The sequence below is a fragment of the Vulpes vulpes genome, chromosome 9, assembly GCF_048418805.1.
Source record: "Vulpes vulpes isolate BD-2025 chromosome 9, VulVul3, whole genome shotgun sequence".
Lineage (NCBI taxonomy): Eukaryota > Metazoa > Chordata > Mammalia > Carnivora > Canidae > Vulpes > Vulpes vulpes.
This window is the reverse complement of record NC_132788.1, coordinates 92656478-92668643: the sequence shown is the minus strand read 5'-3', so window position 1 is coordinate 92668643 and position 12166 is coordinate 92656478. Positions and strand designations below refer to the sequence as shown.

Genomic DNA, 12166 nt, shown 5'->3' with positions numbered 1-12166 from the left:
AGTCTATGCACATCTTGCACTTGCCTTAGTATCTAGTGTGCTACTTGGCCCTGACCCATACAACATCCTCCAGCTGAGCAGAATCTTTATACATAAGTTTCAAAATACTCTCCACTAAATCAAGTTTGTGACCAAACAGCAACTATAAAGTCTCCAAATCAATCAGGGACCATTGGATGAAAAAAAAAAGAAAGAAAATCAGGGACCATTAAAATAGTATCTGCAAATAACTTTTTAAAGTATATAATCAAGTATATGTTGAAACCCCATAGTACAAATACTGTACTAAGACACAAACAGTTCCTGTCCTCAGAAAACTGAAAGTGAGGATGGAGGGCAGGTAGAAATGAGAGGCAAATAAGTAATTTTAAGACTATGGTAAATGTTACAGTGATGAATGTACTGTGAAAACAACTCTTGATCTTGGCTCAGGTCCTGATCTCATGGTTGTGAGTCTGAGCCCTGCACTGGGCTCCATGCTCGTGAAGCCTACAAAAAAAAAAAAAAAAGAGAAGAAGAAGAAAGAAGAAAGAAGAAAGAAGAAAGAAGAAAGAAGAAAGAAGAAAGAAGAAAGAAGAAAAAAGGGTTCTCAAAAGGTATGGCATCTAAACTGAAATCTGAAAGATAACTGGAGTTTGACAGGAAGTGGGGAGGGGTAGATAAAAGCATGGAAAATGGCCCAGAGGGAGGAGAGTCACCTGAAACATGACACTGGAGGGTCAAGACATGCAATTAGAGAGGCCATTAAGAACCAGGTGACAAAGTACCTCATCTGCTAGACTCAAATGAAACTATTCCCAAATAGTTCTGAGAAATTAAAATAAGCCATATGTTAGCCATTTAACAAGCTTCCCCCTTATCTGATCAACTCCATGAGGTAAGGAAAGTAGGTATGGTCAACCCAATATCACATGCATAGTTGTAGAAAAAGAGGTCAGTCAGCTGACTTGTCAAAGTAAGGTTCCACAGCTAGAAAGTACTTACACATACCAGCATTCACTTTCCTTGCCTGGTTCCCAGGAGAGCTCCAAGATCTATCTTTTCAATCTAGTCTGGGAGACAGGCATCACTGGATGCAGGGTTGAGTGAACTTAGCACTGTCAGCAATACACTTGAAGGTTCATTTGCACAGAAAGTTTACTACCTTTATTTCTTTTTTTTTGTAAGATTTTATTTATTTATTCATGACAGACACAGAAAGAGAGAGAGGCAGAGAGACACAGACAGAGGGAGAAGCAGGCTCCATGCAGGGAGCCTGACGTGGAACTTGATCCCGGGTCTCCAGGATCACACCCCAGGCTGAAGACAGAGCTAAACCACTGGGCTACTGGGGCTGCCCAGTTCACTGCCTTTAAAAATGATGGGGGAGCCCCAAACCTTTCAGACTTTAGACACTTGATACAACATTCTTTCTATCCCTTTTCACACTGCAGAGAAGCAAGGCCACAGGGTTTGAGGAAAAGGTACTGAATGATCAAGGATACCAAGAATTTCAGGTCCAGACTTGCACTTAAAATCATTTATTCTCTGCAGCTGTAGTAATCACCTAGAAACTGAATTCCCAGACTTCCACACCCTAAAAAATGTCTAAGATTCTATAGCTATCCCACCTGAAAAAAGCATGGTATCTTGGAAAGCATCACAATATTTTCAAGTGTAGTAATATAATAATGGAGAGTTTCAAATTCCCACAGAAACACTCTAGATGCTAACAACCAGCATCAGTATCCTTGGTCAGGAGGAGCCTTTCTGAGAACACCTGAAAATGTTTCCTTAGTCAATAAATAAAAGAAAAAATCAGGGCGCCTGGATGGCTTAGTTGGTGAAGCATCTATCTCTTGATTTCAGGTCATGATTTCAGGGTTGTGAGATCAAGCCCCACATAAGGCTTGCACTGGGCGTGGAGCCTGCTTAAGAGATTCTTTCTCCCTCTACCCTCCTCCCCCCCACCAATAATAAAATTAAAATATAAATAAATAAAACTGAAAAACACAACATCTAAATCCTATAGCAGCTACTTGCATTATAAAGCTAACTTTAAGCCAAATCACAAGAGATGGTCTCACCCTCTCCCACTCTACCCTGGCAGGGGAATAAACCTGTTCACATCATTCAACTACCAAAACAAAGTTATAGTTCAGATACAAGGCCTCTATAGTGCCCCACTGATCGATCGCATTGGCTTAGAAAAAATTTCAATCTTTTTTTTTTTTTAAGGAAAAATCAGAGTAATAACACACACACACACACACACACACACAGAATAACTGACATGGGAAGGAAGTACAATAGGAAAGGAAGGCTGTCAGTGTACCAGAGCCATGTAGACACAGCAATTAGGCTACAGGGAGCAAAGGCTACAGCTATCAAAGGGCTCCAGGGTGAGCAGAGAGGAGAAACAAAGTCCCCTGTCAGGCTTTTATGATTTTTTAGTCAAAAGAAGAACAGCAGAACGAATTATCTGAACTTTTTCCTATGAAGGATCATATCTTAATTTTGGGTTGCATGAGGACTAGAAATCTGACCTGCTCTGTTTGACGGGAATGACCCTACCAACAGTCTTATACTTGAAAAAACAAAAGCCTTAAAGGAAAATTGAATTTGTTTTTATCACCCCTCAGTGCTTTTACCTAAAAGGAACTCTTGATGCTTTATAAGCATCAAGAGTTTCCTCATTCACCCGCAGATTCTTGGATAAGGATTTTTACCACAAAGAAGTTCTACAAACAGCTCTAAGATGTAAACCTTCAATAGCACCCAAGGGCCAGTATTTCAGTTAAGGGCCACAGTATAGCAATAAGGCTTGCTCAACAGCACTAATTACATTTTCCCAGGTAAAACAAGTACCTACTCACAGCCCAATTTCCCAGACAGCATACCAGGTGCAAAGCTGTTTAAAAGGAAAGGAAAAGTTGTCTACATTTAAAGGATGAGGAAACTGGACAGCCCCGGTGGCACAGCAGTTTGGCGCCGCCTGCAGCCTGGGGTGTGCTCCTGGAGACCCGGGATCGAGTCCCACATCAGGCTCCCTGCATGGAGCCTGCTTCTGTCTCTGCCTCTCTCTCTTTCTCTCTCTCTCTCTCTGTGTCTATGAATAAATAAATAAAATCTTTAAAAAAATAAAGGATGAGGAAACTAAAGCACACAGAAAATAAGCAAACGAAAACTAAAGCAGAAAAATGAAAAAGCTGAGACGTCTGGGTGGCTCAGTGGTTCAGCATCTGCCTTCCGCTCAAGGCATGATCCTGGAGTCCAGGGATCGAGTCCTGCATCCAGCTCCTTGCATGGAGCCTGTTTCTCCTCCCTCTGCCTATGTCTCTGCCTGTGTCTCTCATGAATAAATATTTTTTTAAAAAATGAAAAAGTTGGGCAGCCCCGGTGGCATAGCGGTTTGGCGCCCCCTGCGGCCCGGGGTGTGATCCTGGAGACCTGGGATCAAGTCCCACGTCGGGCTCCCTGCAGAGCCTGCTTCTCTCTCTGCCTGTGTCTCTGCCTCTCTTTTGCTCTGAATAAATAAAGAAATCTTAAAAAAAAAAAAAATGAAAAAGTTCTACCTAGCCTACTTTATAATTGGTTCTGAATCTAAACTTGTTTAAATTCATGATAAATGCCATGTTACTTCTTTTAAAAGAGCTATTCATCCTAGAAAGACCCCAAGCATCAAGAGCTATTGTGTATATTTTTAAAAACTACTACATGGAGGTTTATAGACACTTTTTTCATAATTGCCAAAAACTGGAAGTAACCAAGATGTCCTTCAAAAGGTGAATGGGATGGGGTGCCTGGGTCGTTCAGTCAGTTAACTGTCAGGTCATGGTCTCAGGGTCATGAGATGGAGCCTGCAATGGGCTCTGCTGCTGGGCTTGGAGCCTGCTTAAGATTCCCTCTCTCCCTCTAGCTCTACTCCTCCCCCACTCCACCACCACCCCGCCCCCCATCCACACTTGCATGTGTGTGCATGTGCTCTCTCAAAAATAATAATAAAACAAAAGGTGAGTGGATAAATAAACTGTGATCCATTCAGACAACAGAATATTATTCAGCACTAAAAAGAAATGAGTTATCAAGCCCTACAGATATGGAGAAACCGTAAATGCATACTACTAAGTGAAAGAAGTCAATCTAAAAAGGCTTGGGATCCCTGGGTGGCGCAGCGGTTTGGCGCCTGCCTTTGGCCCAGGGCGCAATCCTGGAGACCCGGGATCGAATCCCACGTCAGGCTCCCGGTGCATGGAGCCTGCTTCTCCCTCTGCCTGTGTCTCTGCCTCTCTCTCTCTCTCTCTGTATGACTATCATAAATAAATAATAAAATAAAATAAAATAATTAAAAAAAAAAAAGGCTATATACTGTATGACTCCAACTATATGACGTTCTAGAAAAGACAAAACTTTGAAAATAGTAAAACTACTACTGGATGCCAGGATTTGAAGGAGAGGGAGGGATGAATAGGAGCACACTGGATTTTTTTAGGACAGCAAAACTATTCTGTATGATACTATAATGGATACATGCCATTACACATTTGTCAAAACAAATACATTCTGTGGAATGTAAGAGTGAACCCTAACATAAACTATGGACTTTGGGTGATAATGTGTCATTGCAGATTCGCTGACTAACAAAGTATCACTCTACTGTGGGATGTTGATAATGGAAGAGACTATTGGGGAAAGGGGTCAAGGGGTACATGGGAACTCTCTATTCTTGATATTCAATTTTCCTATAAACTTAAAACTACTTTAAAAAACAAGTCTAGGGGATCCCTGGGTGGCTCAGCAGTTTGGCGCCTGCCTTTGGCCCGGGGCACAATCCTGGGGTCCTGGGATCAAGTCCCACATCGGGCTCCCTGCATGGAGCCTGCTTCTCCCTCTGCCTGTGTCTCTGCCTCTCTCTCTCTCTGTGTCTCTCACGGATAAATAAAAAAATTTTTAAAATAATAATAAAGTTAAAAAAAAACAAGTCTATTTTATAGAAAGCCAAAGTATTTAAATGTTCTAATTTTTTTAATATTCTAATTTTTTACCTGGGTGGTTATTAGACATACGTATACATGTATAAATCTCAAAATTTGTCCACTTTAGATGTATTTTATATGTATCTATAAGCATATGTATCAGGATGCCTGGGTGGGTCAGTAGTTGAGCATCTGACTTCACGCCCAGGGCGTGATTCTAGTGTCCTGGGATCAAGTTCCGCATGGGGCTCCCTGCATGAAGCCTGCTTCTCTCTCTGCCTATGTATCTGCCCCTCTCTCTCTCTCATGAATAAATGAATAAAATCTTTTTAAAAAATCTTAAAAACATATATATAAGCATACGTTCTTATATGTATATTTATAGGTATATGTATTTTATTTACACATATTTCAATAAGTTACTTTGAAGGAAAACAAAAATTTAATAGGGCAAACTAATCACTTGAGGGAAAATAAAATCTGTGCTTAGGGCAGCACTGATGGCATAGCGGTTTAATGCAGCCTGGGGTGTGATCCTGGAGACCCGGGATCGAGTCCCATGTCGGGCCTCCTGTATGGAGCCTGCTTCTCCCTCTGCCTGTGTCTCTGTCTCTATGAATAAGTAAAATCTTTAAAAAAAAAAAAAAAAAAAATCTGTGCTTAAACTAACACTGGAAGGCAGAGCCTTGATGAGGCATGAGCACTGTCCAAGCACAGAGACTCCCTGGCTCTGTGGCCTAAACATCTTAATTCTTAGTTTCCTCCCCTATAAAATGAACGTACTACTACTTGTCTCATAGAGCTGTTAAAGAAATTCTTGGGATGCCTGGGTTCAGTCAGTTAAGTGTCTGCCTTCAGCTCAGATCATGTTCTCAGGGTCTGGTGTTGGCTCCCTGCTCAGTGAGGAGTCTGCTTCTCCCTCTCCCTCTCCCTCCACTCACTAGTGCTCTCCTTTAAGTAAATTCTTTAAAAATAAATAAGTAGGGCAGCACTGGTGGCCCAGTGGTTTATCGCCACCTTCGGCCCAGGGTGTGATCCTGGAGACCCGGGATTGAGTCCCAAGTCAGGCTCCCTGCATGGAGCCTGCTTGTCCCTCTGCCTGTGCCTCTGCCTCTCTCTCTTTCTCTCTCTCTCTCTCTCTCTCTGTGTGTGTCGGTCATAAATAAATAAATAAATAAATAAATAAATAAATAAATAAATAAATAAATAGTATAGACATTTAAAATTTTTAATAAAGTGCCCTCTAAATAAGCAGTATTTTAAGAGTAATTTTCTCACTTCAACCAACTCCCACATGAAAGTTTCATTCATCTTAAATCCCTACCTTAACTTCCATCCAGAAAATATCATTTTAGCAACTCCATTAGAATCTATTTAATTCTTTAAGAGATATGGGAAGCTTTAAAAGAAGACTCTGATAACCAAGAAACTAGTCACTGATCACCAGCCCAAGTCAATGGTGAAAGAGAATGCAATACACCAAACAGAGCTATGAATAGGCAAAATGTGGAAAGGACTATTAATTGGGGGGGGGGGGGGGGAGGCTTGAATACTCACCAAAAGCACTGCTTACTCCTTCCAGAAATTAATGAGAAGACCTCTTAGCTAAGACCCTCTGGTTGGTGTCAGTTTTCTAACACTACACATGGGAGATCATCAGACAAAGCAGCTTCAAACTTTAAAAAGTTGTATGTGAATTAAAATTAAAACTCACATGCAACTTTTTACAGTAGCAAAATACATGCCACATGACTTACAGTCTAAAGAGGCAGTGTCCACTGTGGCAACTGGACTTGAACACTTACAAAGGCAAAAATCACCAAGGCCAGGCTCCATAGAGAGATAGATGAAGGATGAATTCTGTGAACCTTGTGAATGACCAAGAGGCCTCCTGGCCTGCATCAATTAACAGAAATTCAGGGGTGCCTGGGTGGCTCTTGATTTTGCCTCAGATCATCATCTCAGGGTCATGAGATCCAGCCCCATGCCAGGCTCCTAACTGGGCATGGAGCCTGCTTAATTCTCTCTCTCTGTCTCCCTCCCTCCCTCCCTTTCTCTCTCTCTCTCTCTCTCTCTCCCTCCCTCCCTCCCCTCTCTCCCCAAAAAAGAGAGAAATCCAGAAGCATGACAAGCACTGCTATAAGTTCTATAACAAACAGACCCCCTCCATCTAGAAGCTTGTGTCTACTTCCAATAAATAGTTCCTGGTTACTTCAACTTGCCACCTCCATGGAGTATCATTAGTTCTTGGATAGATATGGAAATCTGGCGAAAGCAGAAAATGGAAGCTTGAAGATGAGAACTATAAGGAATAAAAACAAAACTGGGCCCACAACCCATAGGACTATTCTCTAACTTTTCCTGAAAGTGTCCCTCTGACGTAGTCTGGAAGTCAGAGCCATTCTACTCTCAGATACATATTGAAGAAAAATGAAGATATATACACACACAGATGTGTACAAGAGCATCTATTGTATTTCATTCATAAAAGCCCCAAACTACAAACAACTCACATGCACATCAGCAAATGGTATAGCCATAAAACAGAACACTACTGAGGAACAATACTGAGGAACACAACAAAATAAGATGAACCTCAAAACATCATACTAAGCAAAAGTCAGACACAAAAGACTTCTCATTATTCTCAGTAGTTCTATAAAGTCACTACTAACACCAAGTTAGCAAATACCAAGCCACTACTACTAGGGGAAATATAGCATTAGGTTCTGTAAGCCTCTGGTCACATTTTTGTCAACCGATCAATTCATAACCTTCCAGAGAATATATAACCTTGTATGTATGCTTCTTTTTTTTTTTTTTTTTATTATTATTATTTATTTATGATAGTCATACAGAGAGAGAGAGAGAGAGGCAGAGACACAGGCAGAGGGAGAAGCAGGCTCCATGCACCGGGAGCCCGACGTGGGATTCGATCCCGGGTCTCCAGGATCGCGCCCTGGGCCAAAGGCAAGCGCCAAACCGCTGCGCCACCCAGGGATCCCCCCTTTTTTTTTTTTTTTAAATATTTTTTTTTTATGTATGCTTCTTTTTAAAGACACTTTAATAGACAGTAGTTCCCCCTTATCCACAGTTTTGCTTTTGCAATTTCAGTGACCCAGAGTCAAACACAGTCCAGAAGCAGATGGTCCTCCTCCTAAGGTATGGTCAGAAGGTCAGTAGTAGCCTAACGCTACGTCAAGATGCCTACCTACATCATTCACCTCACGGCATCTTATCATGTAGGCGTTTTATCATCTCACCTCATCACAAGAAGGGTGAGTACAATAACATACTGTAAGAGAGAGACAACATTCACATAACTTTTATTATAGTATATTGTAATTGTTCTAATTTATTATTACTTGTGTTGTTAGTCTCTTCCCATGCCTGATTTACAAATTAAACTTTATTACATATGTATATAAAAAAATCATACATATATAGTTCAGTAAAATCTCCAATTTCAGGCATCCACTGGGGGTCCTGGGAAGTATCCTCTAAAGATAAGGGGAGGAACTACTAGATACTGTTGACACAGTAACACTGAAATCTCAGCCAACAGTACTATAATTCATGTCTGCAAAAAATCTAATCTAATACATGTATTTTCTCCATTAGGGGCATCACAACTTTCTTGTACTTAGGAAGACTAACACTTCAGAACTACACTTAAGAGACATTTTATTTATTTGTTTGTTTATTTATTTAAAAAGATTTTATTTAATTTTTTTCAAGATTTTATTTATTCATGAGAGAAACACACACAGAGAGAGAGAGAGAGAGAGGCAGAGACACAGGCAGAGGGAGAAGCAGACTCTTTGCAGGGAGCCTGACGTGGGACTCAATTCCAGGACTCCAGGATCATGCCCTGGGCCCAAGGCAGCACTAAACCGCTGAGCCACTCAGGCTGCCCTTAACAGCCATTTTAAACAGCAAAATTCTCAACAAAAAAAAAAACACAAAAATACGAAAAATCATGTCATTAAACAGACCATGAAAAAAGACGCTTACAGTATTAGAGCTGAAACAAGAAAGCAGAGTGTCACACCTTGCTCCACTTTAGCTGGGAATGGACACAACAGACAATTCAAATTTTTTTGCCATCTGGCCTACAAACAGTTTTCTTTCACTAGTGAAGCAGCTCAAATTTTCTTATTTCATCGCCAAATTTTTTTAAAAAATCAGGAAATTCCACATAAAAATTCAGATTTCTTGTTTTCTTAAAAAACAACAACAACAACAATCACCTGGCTCTAACAGTTGAGCATCAGGGCATGATCCTGGAGTTCCAGGATCTGAGTCCTGCATCAGGCTCCCTGCGGGGAGCCTGCTTCTCCCTCTGCCTATGTCTCTGCCTCTCTCTCCGTCTCTCATGAATAAATAAATAAAATCTTTTAAAAAATCACAAGGGATGCCTAGGTGGCCCACTGTCTTCAGCTCAGCTCAGGATCCCAGAGTTCTAGGATGAGTTCTAGGATGAGTTCAGGCTTCCTGCTCAGCGGGGTGTCTGCTTCTCCCTCTGCCCTTCCCACCCACTCCACCCCACCATCTCCCTTGTTCTCCCTCTCTGGCACACACGCGCGCTCTCTCTCTCTCTCTCTCTCAAATAAAATTGTTTTGTTTTTTAAATCACAAGACCTAGTAACACAACTGGCCGGAACCAAACAACACTGACCCTTTAGATTAGGCCTGTGCTCACTAGCTTACCCTAATCCCTACCTCTCTCTACACAATGCCCTTACACTCTGCTTCCCTAAATTTGTTGCCAGCTAGCCTGTGATACAGATGCATCATTTACCAACATAGATGTTTATATAATATATTGCTGGGACGCCTGGGTGGCTCAGTGGGTGAGCATCTGCCTTCAGGTCAGGGCGTGATCCCAGGCAGGGGATCGAGTCCCACATTGGGCTCCCTACAAGAAGCCTGCGTCTCCCTATGTCTGTGTCTCTGTCTCTCTCTCTGTCTCTTATGAACAAATCAAATATTAAAATATATATATATATTGGCAGTCAGAAATATGTTATATATATATAACATATTTCTGACTGCCAATAGGTACAAGTCAGGATGTATAGCATAATCTCATGTCTGTAAAAATCAAGGACAGAGGGGGAAAAAGGCTGGTTATACACTAAAATAAAGGGAAGTTAAGAATGAACCTTTATTTTTATTTCTTGTTACTCATATATCTTTTTTTTTTTTTTTTTAACTAGTGAATATGGGATGCTTGGGTGGCTCAGCGGTTGAGCGCCTGCCTTTGGCCCAAGGCATGATCCTGGAGTCCCAGGATAGAGTCCCTCATCGGGTTCCCTGCATGAAGCCTGCTTCTCCCTCTGCCTATGTCTCTGCCTCTCTCTCTCTCTCTGTGTGTCTCTCATGCAAAAATAAATAAAATCTTTAAAAATAAAACTAGTGAATATACATCCCTTATGTAAGTTGTTTTTTATAGCAGCTTTGATTGTAATCACACATCATATAATTCACCCATTTAATGTGCATAATTCAATGGTTTTTAGTATATTCACAGACATGCACAAGTATCGCTACAACTTTAAACATACTCATCACCTCAAAAAGAAACCCCATAACCTCATCTATCATTCCCCTATGCTCTCATCCACCTCCAAGCCCTAAGCAACCACTAATCTACTTCCTAGCTCTATAGATTTTCCTATTCTGGGTATTTTGTATAAATGGAATCACATAATATGTGATCTTTTGTGTCTGGCCTCCTTCACGTTTTCCATGTTATATGTATCAGTGCTTCATTCTTTTTTATTGCTAAATAATACTTCGTTGTATGTATATACATTTTATTTATCCATTATTAACTGATAAGACAGTTATTTCCCTCTTTGCATATTATAAATAACACTGCTATTAACATTCATATACAGGTTATTGTGTGGACATGTTTTCATTTCTCTTAGGTAGATATTTAGGAGTGGGATTTGTGGGTCATATGGTAACTCTATGTTTAACTATTCAAAGAACTGCCAGATTCTTTTCTAAATCTGGGCAAAAGCACAGATCCACTGGCACAAATAGACAAAATGCCTGACTCCTCTCTGACTGCATCATTTTACATTCATATCATTCTCCGTGTATGAAGGCTCTGATTTCTCCACATCCTCACCAACACTAGTCATTACCTGACTTTTGAATTATAGAATAAGTTGTTTCTAAGTGTTCATTCAATCCTAACACACCCAGATTTTTATGGACTTCAAGCTGCTCTTATTCACTGACATCAAATTTTAGACTTGAAAAGAACCCAGTCCTAGACCTACTTACTAGATTGCCCACCTTCTGTAAAATGAAGGAACAAGAGTAAATGATCCAAACCCCACTTGCAAATGAAACTTTTACAGAAGAGATTAGCAGAAAATTTTCAAAGAATAAAAAAAGAAAAAAAAAATTTCTAGCACTCAACAAAACAAAGTCCCTAACAGGGACCCAGCCCTCAAGTGAACATGTTTTCCCATCAAAATTCATTTGTAGGGATCCCTGGGTGGTGCAGTGGTTTGGCGCCTGCCTTTGGCCCAGGGCGTGATCCTGGAGACCCGGGATCGAATCCCACATCAGGCTCCCGGTGCATGGAGCCTGCTTCTCCCTCTGCCTATGTCTCTGCCTCTCTCTCTTTCTCTCTCTGTGACTATCATAAAAAAAAAAAAAAAAAAAACTTAAAAAAAAAAAAAACTTTAAAAAAAAATTCATTTGTAGGGGCACCTGGGTGGCTCAGTGGTTGAGCCATCTGCCTTTGGCTCAGGTCATGATTCCAGGGTCCTAGGATTAAGTCCCTCCATCACACTCCCTGTGGGGAGCCTGGTCCTCCCTCTGCCTATGTATCTACCTCTCTCTGTCTCTCTCTCTCTGTCTCTCATGAATAAATAAATAAAATCTTAAAAAAAAAAAAAACCCTCATTTGTAATGGCTCGTACATAAATGGAACTTCAAACCATAGCAGCAAATGACAGCCTTGATCTAACACTTTTCATAAAAGAACCAAGATGTCTTAGATTGTCCCACTTGGAATCCATCGCTCAAATCCTGCTATAATTAGGAAAGAGAAATAAAATCTAATTTAAAATAGGGGCAAAAGCACAGATCCAATGGCACAAACACAAATCTCCCAATTTCTCCCTTGACCCAAGTCAGAGACAAGAGTGTATGTACTGTGTAGCCTTTCCCCAGCTCTCCCATCA

The 12166-nt window shown here is 40.8% G+C and overlaps 1 protein-coding gene across 3 annotated transcripts in view; it reads right to left on the bottom strand.

Moving 5' to 3' along the window:
- The window catches only part of IP6K1 (inositol hexakisphosphate kinase 1), a 65269-nt gene that overhangs the window by 50721 nt on the left and 2382 nt on the right, over nucleotides 1-12166 (bottom strand). The window lies entirely within an intron of this gene.